General features: G+C 38.1%; 1 long non-coding RNA gene across 1 annotated transcript; it reads left to right on the top strand.

Annotated features, from left to right (window-relative positions):
* Positions 1–9,153: 9,153 nt before the first annotated feature.
* On the top strand, positions 9,154–11,065 carry LOC139435800 (uncharacterized). The gene is made up of 4 exons (XR_011644994.1): positions 9,154–9,622; positions 9,871–10,019; positions 10,290–10,382; positions 10,978–11,065. It is a non-coding gene; the product is annotated as an uncharacterized lncRNA (long non-coding RNA).
* Positions 11,066–13,597: the final 2,532 nt, after the last annotated feature.

Here is a 13,597-nt window from a genome sequence, read left to right as displayed (position 1 = left end):
ATTTACTTAGTGCTATTGTTAAAATTCACTTATGAATATGAAGATTCAAAATTACTTAGAAACACAAGTAACACATTAAATAAAAGGAGACATTTTGAGTAAAATTACTGAAATAGTAATGTATTGTAGAATTTAAACATATAATCAAAGTAATATTTACAAAGCCAAAAAGTCCTTTTTTTCAGTGCAGTATGATTGTATGAACTATGAAAATATCTTAAAATCAATACAAATGTATTTATTATAAACGTGAGTCTTTAACACCTATCACGGTGTACATCACCATTCAAACATCTTTTAAAAGTTGAACAAACCCCACACAGCTCAGTGAAATGTTGACTTTATTTGATCATTTCAGTAAAAACTAACGTTCATATTTGTCTTTTTGATTATAATACTGATGAACGTTCAAAACAAAGCACTTTGGCAACTTACCACATACGTTTTAAAAAGCTTAATAAGCACCGTAACTTTCATGATATAATTTCTCCGTCATAATCGATTGTTTCCGTGAACGGCCGACTGTTGTGTGACGTCAAATGCTGCGGCTGCAAGGCATTGTGGGGCAGCATTTTCTCTCTCCTTTCGGTTAGGGAGGTCCAGTGGTTCCTAAGCTAAAGGAGGTTATAAAGGAAGTTTGAAACCTCCTTTCCTATCATTCTAGAGAATTCGAACGGCACTTATCATGGCTGCCACTGAGGGACTTCAGGGTCATTTCACTCCGTTAGGAAGGTTCCTAAGCTAAATGGACTATTCGACTGCAGCCCTCCTCTCCTCTGAGCGGTCATTTTAAAGAGACGTCCATTAATGATGACAGGAGGCACAGCAGCCCTCTGTCTGATGGACAGATGTGTTCATGATGACTTATATATTTACTTTTAATTCATTGACAGTGCGGTATAATGCGACAATAACAGGCTACAGATGCGGTACATATACACAAACACATATATTTATATAAATAATATATACAATTTCAGAATCAAACAAGTATGAGAGCACTCTCATAATAACGTAACCCAATCAGAGACTGGATATACCCCCCCCCCCCTCTCTCTGGTCGCTGAAATGGGGAATTGAAATGATACGGGCCAAAAGTTGTACAAGTATTAAAAGTAAGCATAGGACACCAAACCAACTGAGACCCGTCTGTCCGCCGCATCTACGCAATGTACAACACACACCTACACACTGTACCACACACACACACACCTACACTTGTTAACCTGTTAGATAAATGCATGCACGTTTTGTTCAGCCTGATAATATCCACATGTCTACCCTACTTTTATTATTTTCGAATCATGAATCTAATCGATAGATTTATGATCGATAGATTTATAATTAGCATAAGTTCGTTCATGATGGTTCACTTCAGTGATAGTGATGACATCGTTGCGAAATTATTAACCGAGTCATTTTCAAGATTGAGTTACAATGATAAACTGGAGTGGCAAAGTATCAGCTGCATGACCCGCCATCAAGTGCTTCATCCAAAAGGACAGGAGGATGGACTTTGTGTTCAAGTGATTTGATCATCAAAGGTAGGCCTAAGTCATTTTCAATGTGGGCCGCCGTGCCGACTTAATTCATTTGTAATTGTTACTTGGCTGTGGGTGCCCTATCATGATAGGTGTTTATATAAATGGTGCTGTTTTGTGTGCTAGAGGGTCACTGCCATTGATGCGTTTTGCACCCCGGGCAGTTGTTTTGATATTCCGCTGAAGTATATGCTGAGACGTAATAACTCTTCTTTTTTTTCGAGGGGGGGGGGTCAGAGGGCCTAGGTAAAAAAGTCACGACTCGCCACTGGATCTGGTAGTAGTGAGTGTTGAAGACAGATATGTATTTTTAAAAAAAACACATAAACAAATATATAAGTAACTAAATACTACTTGATAGAAGGTCCGCCGTCTAGCTCACCCTTTAGAGCGGCGGTCCAGTAGGGTTAGATAGCTAGCAGAAGAGTTCCAAGATCCAGGTTCGAGCCCAGCCCTTTACTATGTCTCCCTCTAGTGGCGCTAAAGAAAAACCCATAAATGCATTAATAGTATAAATGCATTATTTTCACATCTAAACTTTAATGGAATGTTCTTGTGTTTTTTACACAGTGTTAGAATATATATTGGAGTGTAAAATATTAACACAAAATTGATAAACACCATTAGAATACAATAAACAACTCCAGGAGTTAAAGTATATACTTTACGAGGTCAATTTGAAATAAATAATATTAACATGAAAGCCTGTACATGTTCTACAAAGGATGTCTCTTAAACTCTTAACACTACCGTATACTTAAACAGCGTTAACATACATTCTCTATTTGTAATTGGATGAGTGGTGAAGTGTTTTTGTTGCATAAATTCATTTTCAGATTACTGTTATGCAGAGTAGCTTATTTTTTATAAGAAATGTGTGAATGTGTTTTTAAATTGACAAATGCTTATGACTGTTTGTTTGTATTGTAAAGTGAGGTCCAAAGCTCTCGTCCACGGGAGAGAAAGAACAGGAAAGAATAATGACAAGTGTTTAGTTTACCCATAACAAGTGAACTTTATTCATCAGTTTGAAACTCCAATCTTTTTTATTTATTTACATGCATTATTGCATAACATTTGGGTCAAAATAAGTCAACCATTTTCTTTATTTTGACACTCCAGACCTTCTCTTTCATACAACCACATACATTTAGGCAATGAGAGATGGGAAATTGAAGAACACAGGATTCAGGAACACTCACAGGAACAGAAACATAAGACATAACATAAGAAGCTTCTCAATACTCAAATTTCCCCTCCTCGACTCCTCGGTCCTCCGGTAGTGACCCGGAAATGAATTTCAGCGCGCCATGTTGAAGGACATCTCATTTCTCTAAATGCACACCGAGGATCAAGCGTCGAGGAGTATGGGCATAGATTATATCATAGATAGATCATAATTATTTGTGTGAACATAAAAATAATTTGTGTGTAAATATGTGATTTGTAAATGTAAAACAACATCCACAAATGCATTTAAAAGATTTTCAAACTCACAAATACATTTGCAAGTGTAAAACGGATCTGCAAATACGCTAAATATGTTCACAAATAAAAAAAGATCAGTGAATATCTCTTTAACATTTACAACTTTCGATCAGGCATTTGTGAATCCATTTTGTATTTGTGGACCAAAAATGCGCTCGCGGATCTTAACTCTGTTCACGGATCTCAAATCTCTGTTCGCGGATCGTCTTTTTACACACACGGAATTTTGAGACATATTTTCCGCCGGTCTCGGCTAAAATCTACTCGTGTCACTCGGCTATTTTCGGAAACCACGTGATGGCCCGCCGATGACTACATTTCCGCATGATTTCAAAGTAAGAGCATCATGGTTTGTTTAATGCTCTGTTTTTGTATTATAATAAACAGCGGAACGTTAGATGCATTCTTCATCACCATCACCCTCATCATCATGTTATAGTGATACAGTTAGTTTGTGTTATTGGTTAAATATAGCATATCTCGAGCACCTTCGTTGATGTTGAAGTGCAGGCTATACGCCACTTCCGGGTCCCGGGGGAGCAGCTGGCAGCGAAGCAGCCCAGATAAAACTCTTTCTTCATTGTTTGTTGTGTATTCAGTCAAGCGGGTCAAAGTTACAAAGCACTTCACATCTTATTAATCGGCCTAATTTTACTTTACCAGTGCAGTAATAAAGTAATCTGTCGAAAAGCACCGTATTTAGGTCAGCCTTCATAGTAAGGCTACATTACATGTTATAATATTCATCGTGTCCTTTCTACTGATATATTCCTGTCTATTGCTTTCATTTGTATTTAATGTTATTGTGTTTATACTTGTTTCCACACATTTCACAATTTGGGATGAATGAAGTATCTATCTATATATGATATCCATCTATCTATAGGCTATCTGTCTGTCTATCTGATCTATTATTTTATTTTTCACATAGGCCTACACATTAATGCAACTATATAATCAAAAGTTTTAACACATACAGAGAACCTTTTAAAGCACAATGAGTACTTCAAATGTAAGTCCATTTGGCTAGTACTTACATACCTTTACTTAAGTAAGACTATAAAGGCAAGACTTTTACTTCAGTCAAGTATCTGAATACTTTGTCTGCTACTGGTAGTCCATGGATCCATTGCTCTTAATTTCCAGTCGTAAAGAGAACCTACTGTAATGTGTTCAAGTAGATGTCCTTTCCAAATGAATCTGATGGTAACATTGGGTCAATATTAGCATTAAGGTGTTCCATCTGTTGATCACTCAGAGGACTCCGGGTGACAGGAACAACTATTCCCAGTGTTCCTCACGCAGATGACCACTGGCCTCCCAGTCAATGGGGATCTGTAATCTCTGTCACAAAAAACAAAACCGTTTTTAAAAATATGTATACTTTTCTTCCGCTGTTATGTACCGTTATAATTGTATACAAAAGAAGAATAAAGAAGTATCACTACATTCCTATGCATTAATATAATTACTTATATTGACTGTGCGTGGGCCTGGCAGTGGGAGATTAATTTCAGGCAAAAGTGTGCACAATCAACGGTAGGGCATGTATTTTAATTGTTTTAATAATTTATATGGTTATAAAATATAACATTGAAACACTGACGCAAAGAACAAGTATGTGGAATGTGTTATTAAGTACGTTTGCTTGACTACAGTCCAGTTCTGTATCCTACATAATAAAATATGACAATCGTTAATTTCTTTGTCAATTACTTTTATCAAATGAATATCCCACATTTGTTTTAAGCACTTTAAATGTTAGAAACAAATATTATAGGATTGATATAATATGTACAATATTTAAGTCCTGTACTCTGCAGGTACAGATAGATATATATATATATAGATAGATAGATAGATATATGGATAGATGGATATCATATATAATAATAATAATAATAATACATTACATTTATAAAGCGCTTTTCCTGGTGCTCAAAGCGCTTACGAGCAAGTAAAACAAAATAACAACAAAAGTAGAAAGTGCTAAGCTCGGAGGAATAAGGGCAAGGGGTTATATAGATACTTCATTCATCCCAAATTGTGAAATGTGTGGAAACAAGTATAAACACAATAACATTAAATACAAATGAAAGCAATAGACAGGAATATATCAGTGGAAAGGACACGATGAATATTATAACATTTAATGTAGCCTTACTATGAAGGCTGTGTATGTGAAAAATAAAATAAACATTGATTGATGTGTCATTTCACTAATGTAAATGTTTATGGTTAATATTGACAAAACTTTTGTAGTGCTTTGTATACTGTTGGCTAGTTTAATATACACCAATGCATTATATTCTCATAAGTGGTTATCTACGTCTCTCAGAGAAACAGCCCTGTTTCCAGCATTGTGACTATGTATTTGAAAAGGATGATACAAGCAAAACAATCTAATCATAACATTAAATAAAGTTGTTGCATAAATGAAGTGGAGTAAAAAGTAAGAATAATTCCAGTCCTGTATCCTACATAATAAATATGACAATCATGAATGTCTTTCTTTTTATGAAATCAGGATCCCACATTTGTTTTAAACACTTGCAAATGATATATGCTAGAAACCAATGGATTGATATAATATTTACAATAAAGTCCTGTACTCTGCAGGTGCTGGTAAAGAGCAATACAATGACAAAACCTTTCCAACCAAAACAACTAGTTGGTAGGTAGGTACGTAGTAGGTAGGCAGACAGATAGACGGATAGATAGACGGACAGATATAGATAGATGGATATCATATATAGATAGATACTTCATTCATCCCAAATTGTGAAATGTGTGGAAACAAGTATAAACACAATAACATTAAATACAAATGAAAGCAATAGACAGGAATATATCAGTAGAAAGGACACGATGAATATTATAACATGTAATGGAGCCTTACTATGAAGGCTGACCTAAATACGGTGCTTTTCTACAGATTACTTTATTACTGCACTGGTAAAGTAAAATTAGGCCGATTAATAAGATGTGAAGTGCTTTGTAACTTTGACCCGCTTGACTGAATACACAACAAACAATGAAGAAAGAGTTTTATCTGGGCTGCTTCGCTGCCAGCTGCTCCCCCGGGACCCGGAAGTGGCGTATAGCCTGCACTTCAACATCAACGAAGGTGCTCGAGATATGCTGCATTGAACCAATAACACAAACTAACTGTATCACTATAACATGATGATGAGGGTGATGGTGATGAAGAATGCATCTAACGTTCCGCTGTTCATTATAATACAAAAACAGAGCATTAAACAAACCATCATGCTCTTACTTTGAAATCATGCGGAAATGTAGTCATCAGCGGGCCATCACGTGGTTTCCGAAAATAACCGAGTGACACGAGTAGATTTTAGCCGAGACCGGCGGAAAATATGTCTCAAAATTCCGTGTGTGTAAAAAGACGATCCGCGAACAGAGATTTGAGATCCGTGAACAGAGAGTTAGATCCGCGAGCGCATTTTTGGTCCACAAATACAAAATGGATTCACAAATGCCTGATCGAAAGTTGTAAATGTTAAAGAGATATTCACAGATCTTTTTTTTAATTTGTGAACATATTTAGCGTATTTGCAGATCCGTTTTACACTTGCAAATGTATTTGTGAGTTTGAAAATCTTTTAAATGCATTTGTAGATGTTGTTTTACATTTACAAATCACATATTTACACACAAATTATTTTTATGTTCACACAAATAATTATGAGACATATCTATGCCCATAAGGAGGCTCTCTGGAGGAGCTCTAACCGAGGATACACTGATGGTTCCTCCACGGCTCCTCCGCGGATGCATTTCCGGGAACGGTGGATGCGTGACGCACGGCCGGACTTATCTCAGCCAATGACAGCTCTGCATGCATCCCCTGGATATTATTTTAGAAACTGCTTTCATCAGAGGTTTCTCAATACTCAAATGTCCCCTCCTCGACTCCCCTCCTCGAGACTTGGTGCCGCCCACAGGAGATGCGAGCGGAGGACTGAGGAGGGGAACCGAGGAGAGAGGAGGGGAAGCAGCAGGCGGTGAGAGAAATGAGAACTCGGTTGCGTTCGGATAGTTTAAAAATCAGCTCCTAAGTTCTAACCCTATCTCCTATTCCTTGACCTTTGAGTGAAACGTCACGGGGTTAAGGGATAGTGGATAGGAGAATTCAAAAGGATTTAGGAGAAGAGACTGCGGTGCATTAGAGAATCCGACTGCACTTTCACTATTCAACGTGTTTATGATGCGCCAGCGGACGTCATTTTGTGCGTCTGCTGCTGTGGGGAAATATGGAAACTACAGTTTTCTATACAGCGGACTACAACATGGATGTTTAATAAGAACGAGGGACTACTGTAAACTCATCTAGAGACTCTGCACCGTGCTCTGATGCTGTTGTGTTATGCTTTATGAACGTGGACAACAGAGAAACATATTCTTCATGACCAAAGTTGGAATGGAAATAAAAAAGGAAAGTGAAACTCATGCTCGTCACCCTCTCCCTCCGGTCTACATTAATACAAAAAATGATCCCAGTATGATTGTATGAACTATGAAAATATCTTAAAATCAATACAAATGTATTTATTATAAACGTGAGTCTTTAACACCTATCACTGTGTACATCACCATTCAAACATCTTTTAAAAGTTGAACAAACCCCACACAGCTCAATGAAATGTTGACTTTATTTGATCATTTCAGTAAAAACTAACGTTCATATTTGTCTTTTTGATTATAATACTGATGAACGTTCAAAACAAAGCACTTTGGCAACTTACCACATACGTTTTAAAAAGCTTAATAAGCACCGTAACTTTCATGATATAATTTCTCCGTCATAATCGATTGTTTCCGTGAACGGCCGACTGTGTACACTCACATAAATGAATCATGGTAGAGTTTATTTTTAAGCATATAAATCTATTTGATTTTATTTAAATACTCATATTTTTTAAATGTATGTATTGAAATTAATTATAATCTGTATAATTCTGTCAATTCTAAAATATATTAAATGTAATTACTTAATACATATAAACAAACAAGATTATTTTATTTAAAATGTATGTGATTGGTTTACGTACAACTCGGGGGAAGTGAAATCAGGAAGCAGGAAATGACATCCTTATTTTCCGTTGGACTTCATGTGCTACCTCAGGCTTAATGGTGAGTAATCCGAGTCATCCTTTGTCTACTTACATCCATCTGTGTATTATTCGTGCAGTTTTTATCATATTACATTAATATCAATTCATTGATGATCAAATCTACGTAGTTTGTGATGATTGTAAGCAGTTTTATGATCTTTAGTCCTTCTACGTGTTGTGTACCGGCGCTCACTAGCTAACGCTAGCTAACGTTAGCTAACGTTAGCTAGCAATTCACTAAACGTTGTGCTCTATGCTGAGTAGGAAAATAATCAATGATTGACGAATTTAAATGCATTTCATTCAAAGCTTTTCGGGTAGGGGTGCATTTTTTTTTAAGACACTTTTTTAGATTTAGACAAAAAGTCTAAAGTTTTACATATCTGTGAATATCTCTGAAACGGTTTATTATAGAGAGATGTGTTTGTCCGTTTGTTTACATAGAAATGTTTGAATCTAACTTGTGTCAGTGCATCAATTTTCTATATATACATTTATTTTTTTGAACTTCTAGAATGCACTTTTTCAGTTTGTAAACCTCGTTGCATCAGTTCAAGTGGCCTTTTTTTTGGCGCTGAGAAGCGGAGCCATTTTCCTTTCGGCGCCCATGTTGACCGATTATGTCGTTCGTTAAATGTATTAAAGACATGGCGTTTAGGACAAAACCAAAATAGAGCCCATTGTGTTTAAATTGTGAAGCAATTTGTGATCCTGGTCCGTTAAAGGTGCTGATAAAATATAATTCTTCTCCTCAGCCGAGCTGGACACCCCGAGGTTGCCATCAACTCTCTGAAAAACAAGCGAAGTGGCCAGCAGCCAACATCAGGAAGCCCAGGAAGGGAGATGTACATTTCTGTCCAAACATCCCTAGTGGTGAAACAAGAGACGGGTTGGAGGTGGAAAGGGTGGCTCTACTGACTGAGGTATAATGTGAAATACATTGTATCTTACCTATCCATGATTACACTATGTTCATGGCATGACCAGTATGTACATGATCACAGCTTTTCACCTGTCATGTTTTCTGCATTATACTCCCTGTCCAGCTCAGCTCAAGCAGCCCAACAGTTCATTTTGCACAGCACTGGACACTTCAGCTGTTTTCTGGTTACTTTGCACAGTTCATTTTTCTTTATCTATTACACTCAGTTTGTATAATATTCTTACTCCCAAATCATATTGTCTAGCATCTAGCTTAGCGTTTCCCTTTCTATTATCTGTTTCTCAATTGTATTGTGTACCCTTGCGGAGAGTTTCTAACCAAATCTCGTTTTACAAGAATATGTATTGTATAATGACAATGAAGTTTCATTCCATTTCAGGTAAAAAAGAAGAAAAAGGACGAGGCCGTGATTAAGGAGAAGATGCAGCGTACCTTCTCGCTTAGGAGACAGGAGATTCTCCAGGAGCCAAAGGTTCCTAAACAAATGGCCAGCACTATTTGACGTCAATGAGGTAAGTGTGAATCTGAAGTTTAGTAACTCATGTATTCAATGTCACACATCGGGTAAATGTTCTACACTTAAATAGCGCTTTTGTGCACCCAACTGTGCAGTGTGCTAGCCTTGCTCAAGGACACTTTGACATGACAGTCAGAGCCGGGATTCGAACCACTGACCTTCGGTCTATGAATGACCCCTCTACCAACTGAGCTACAGCTGCCCCTGTTTAAGTCTGTATCCTGTCTGTGTTGTCTTTTACAGATCAACTTGGAGTTTATGCGGCTGTACCTCTGACCTCCAAATTCCTTGGAGAACTGGACCGCCTGACCGACGACCTGATTCGAGTTTTCCATACCAAAGGTGGAGCTGCAGGAAGAAAGACCAGAGCCGTGATGGCAAAGACGGATAATGTAAGTATTTTTTGGTCTAACCTAATACACATATGGTTTGTTTGACTCAGCCATATGGGAAAGCTCCTTTTGTTAACGGTTTGGAAAAGGATAGGCACTTTCAAAATTACTGTGTAGTGAACGGGCTCAGACCTGTGTGAGTTTTAACTGAGTGGGGTGAAACTAGGTGAGTTCAGGATGGTCAAGGAGGGAAATGTCAGTGGCTTGGCTGGCCTCAGCACATGCGTCTCTGACACTGACCAGCATGGAATCATGTAATGTTTGTTTCAGAGTGAAGACATCAACGTGAGGCGTGATTGTGTGCTGAGCTGTCTGAGCATCTACCTCAATGAAGACCTGGACACACTAGTCAAAGAATATGTGGTAAGTTTGTCATCCTTCTGTCCTTTGTGCCAGATGTAATTAATTTCCCTCCAGGTGTGCCTGATAACATGTGGCGTTCATGAGAATGGGATGGACATTAGGTCACATTGACCTTGAACACCAATAGTTCGTCATTGAGTCCAATGGGTTGTTTGTTTTGAGTAAGAAATTCCCTCAAGGCAATGGTGGTTACTTGTAGGAAGTAAATCCACATGGTCCGGAGGAGCTTGAGGTTAAGGGTCGGGTCCTGGCACCTAAGCGCCTCCAATATGCCAGTGATGACAATTCTGCCCCAAACAGAGAGGTGAGGACACAGAAACTTGATAGTTCTCATAAAGCAGCAGTTATGTAATTGACACCTGTTTTGGAAATGTTATTTAGTAAGAAAGGCCTTTCAGATTATGTCAGGTCGGTTTTGATTCTTGATTCTGATCAGCTTGATTCTCGTGTGTGTGTGTGTGTGTGTGTGTGTGTGTGTGTGTGTGTGTGTGTGTGGTGTGTGTGTGTGTGTGTGTGTGTGTGTGTGTGTGTGTGTGTGTGTGTGTGTGGTGTGTTGTGTGTGTGTGTGTGTGGTGTGTGTGTGTGTGTGAGCTAGGATGCATGTTGTGGACTATCTGTTTATGAACTCAAACGCCTTGAGAACATCAGAGAGAGGGAAGCCTTCTTGTCTTCCTTGAAGTTATTGCCAGTAAGTGGACATGTTGACTGGAACTCTAACCAACACAAGACTGATCAACTGGTCTCTCTCTCTCCTCTCTATCCTATCACACTTTGTCTGTCTCACCCAACTCTCTCCTTTCTGTCTCTCTCCCTCCCTCTTTCTGTGTCTGTCGTCTCCATCTCCCTCTTCTCTCTGTCTCTCCATCCTGCTTTTTCTCTCTCTCCTCTAGATCTTCTCCCTCTCTGTCTGTCTGTGTCTCTCTCTTGCTCTCACACATATAGCTTTATTGTGTGTTACCTCCTACCACAGTGTAACTTCACTCATACATAAAGCATAAGATTTTAAAAGGTGTAAAAGTAGGGCTAAATGGGTTAATTCTCGATTTTTTTCGACAATGTAGTTTACAAAGATAATGCCATTCCTGTCTTCCTCCTTTAAGGAACCTCCTGTATACCTTGTAGTGTATTTAGGGTTGATATCCATGGAGAGAAATAATGGGATAATTATTGTTTTCTCTGTCAAAAGGCAGCTGAGGATCTGAGGCAGTCAGTAAAGCCAAAGCCGGATGTCAAGAGGTAAGTCATAAAACAGTGTAGTAGTAAGTATACTTTGTTTTGTTTTGGCTGTTGGGACTGATTCTATTTAGTAGAAGGGGGCATTTTCAAGGGTTGATGGGTTAGGGGAGAGAAGGTCAGGATAGGGAAAGGTTAGTTCCTTCTATTTCCTAACAGGAAACAGAATTAGGTTAGGAGAGAGGGAGGACAGCACAAGAGAGGTTTGGAGAGGGTTGGATAGGAGGGAGGAGTAAACCTTACCCTATGAGAGGAGATTAGGAGAGAGGAGGTGAGAAGAGATGGCGGAGGGTAGGAGTGAGGGAGCGGGGGGTGGACAGAAGAGGTTTGCCTCTTTCCTACTGTCCTTTCTCCCCTACATTGTATCAAAGAACAGTTTCTTATTTGGCTCTTTCAGATATTGATTACTGATGAGAATGTTTTCATTTACTTCACAGATCTCTGAATAAAATGGGTTCCTGGTGCTGTATTTTTTCTTTTTTTACATTTCAAGTTGGGATGTTTTGTTGACTCAATTGTTATTGTGGCAGGTCAAAGGCTTCATTGGATACAGTGCAGTCTCTTCTGTCTCCCCGGAAATCCTTACATCTTAAAGAAGCTCGGAACCTTACCCTCAGAGGAGGACTAACCTATGAACATGTAAGTTACTATCTTATGTTTCATGTGCACCATTACAAATTCACTAAATTAAAGGATTAAAAGTAGTACTTTTAAGCAATGAGACACAACATGCTGTTCTTTATGGCACGTACCCACAAACACGGTAAAAAATGGTATCGAGATTCTTTAATTCGACCCTCATTGTGATCAACAATGCTCAAACACCACTTTGTATCATATTTAAATAGTTGATGATCATTGAATGTACAATTCCATTTATACATAATGTACTTTTTGACTTTTTGTTTTGTTTTCCAGGCTTTTAGGGAGTCAAAGATCTTGAGGTCATTGTGACCTTGAACTTGTGTCCATCTCATTTTCATGAACGCTATATCTACAGTGCCTTAAGGGAATTTCTTCAAATTAACACGCACTTGGCCTCAATGATAAGCTGCTCAGAATTTGGTGGTCAAGGTTAGTGACACAGCTCATTGTTCTCTGTTCCCTCCATCTTTCAGGACATCGAATGCCGTGAGGCCGAGGCAGACGTCGCAGGGACGACCATGGGAATCTACACTGTTCGAGCTGAGAGTGATGATCCTGATGGTCCTGGTGGACGCTTTGCAGATGTCGGTGTGGTCCTGGAAGGGGTCGAAGTTCTCCACAACCCCCGAGTATCAACCGCATGCATGATGCTTTATAGGTTGATCTACGCACTTAATCTAAGCTATCCAAAAAGCTTGAAGAATACATTCGAAGTTTACCAGAAGATCCTGATGGACCTGGAATCGTCCAAGCTTTCCCCCAAAGTACAAGCACTGAAACTCAAATTGCTCAGGTGATTCACAGAAAGCTAGAAACGGCAGGTGCTCAGTCAACACTTTGTTTAACGTTCTTAACTTGCCTCTGTTCTATTAAAGTTATCCTTTTACATGTTCCATCTACAGCAGTAGATGACTTGGTTGAAGAGCTACACTACCTGCTGAGTACTGTGTCTGTGTGAAGAGAAGAGGTTTGCTTTAATGTTAATACATTTGTTGAATCACCAAGGTGGTCTGATTGTATGAATCATTGAGATATTGTTGAACGGAAAATAAAAAACTTAATTGGATATTAATCACAAAAATACATAAATCTAATGCATTTTGATTGAATTTAAGATTAATTGTTATTTATTTCAAACGCATACACATTATTCATCTTGAATAGGTAACCTAATTACTATGTAATTCAAAGAAATATACTTAATGTATTCTGAATACATAATCTGATTAATATGCATTTAAATGATATTTTATTACACTGATGTATATATCATGTAAAGTTTATTAGTTAGGTTTATGTTCAAAATATTAAAAAAGTTAAATGGAACTTTGTCATGT

This window comes from Pseudochaenichthys georgianus, chromosome 19 (assembly GCF_902827115.2).
Source record: "Pseudochaenichthys georgianus chromosome 19, fPseGeo1.2, whole genome shotgun sequence".
Lineage (NCBI taxonomy): Eukaryota > Metazoa > Chordata > Actinopteri > Perciformes > Channichthyidae > Pseudochaenichthys > Pseudochaenichthys georgianus.
This window is presented reverse-complemented; position numbering and strand designations above follow the sequence as displayed.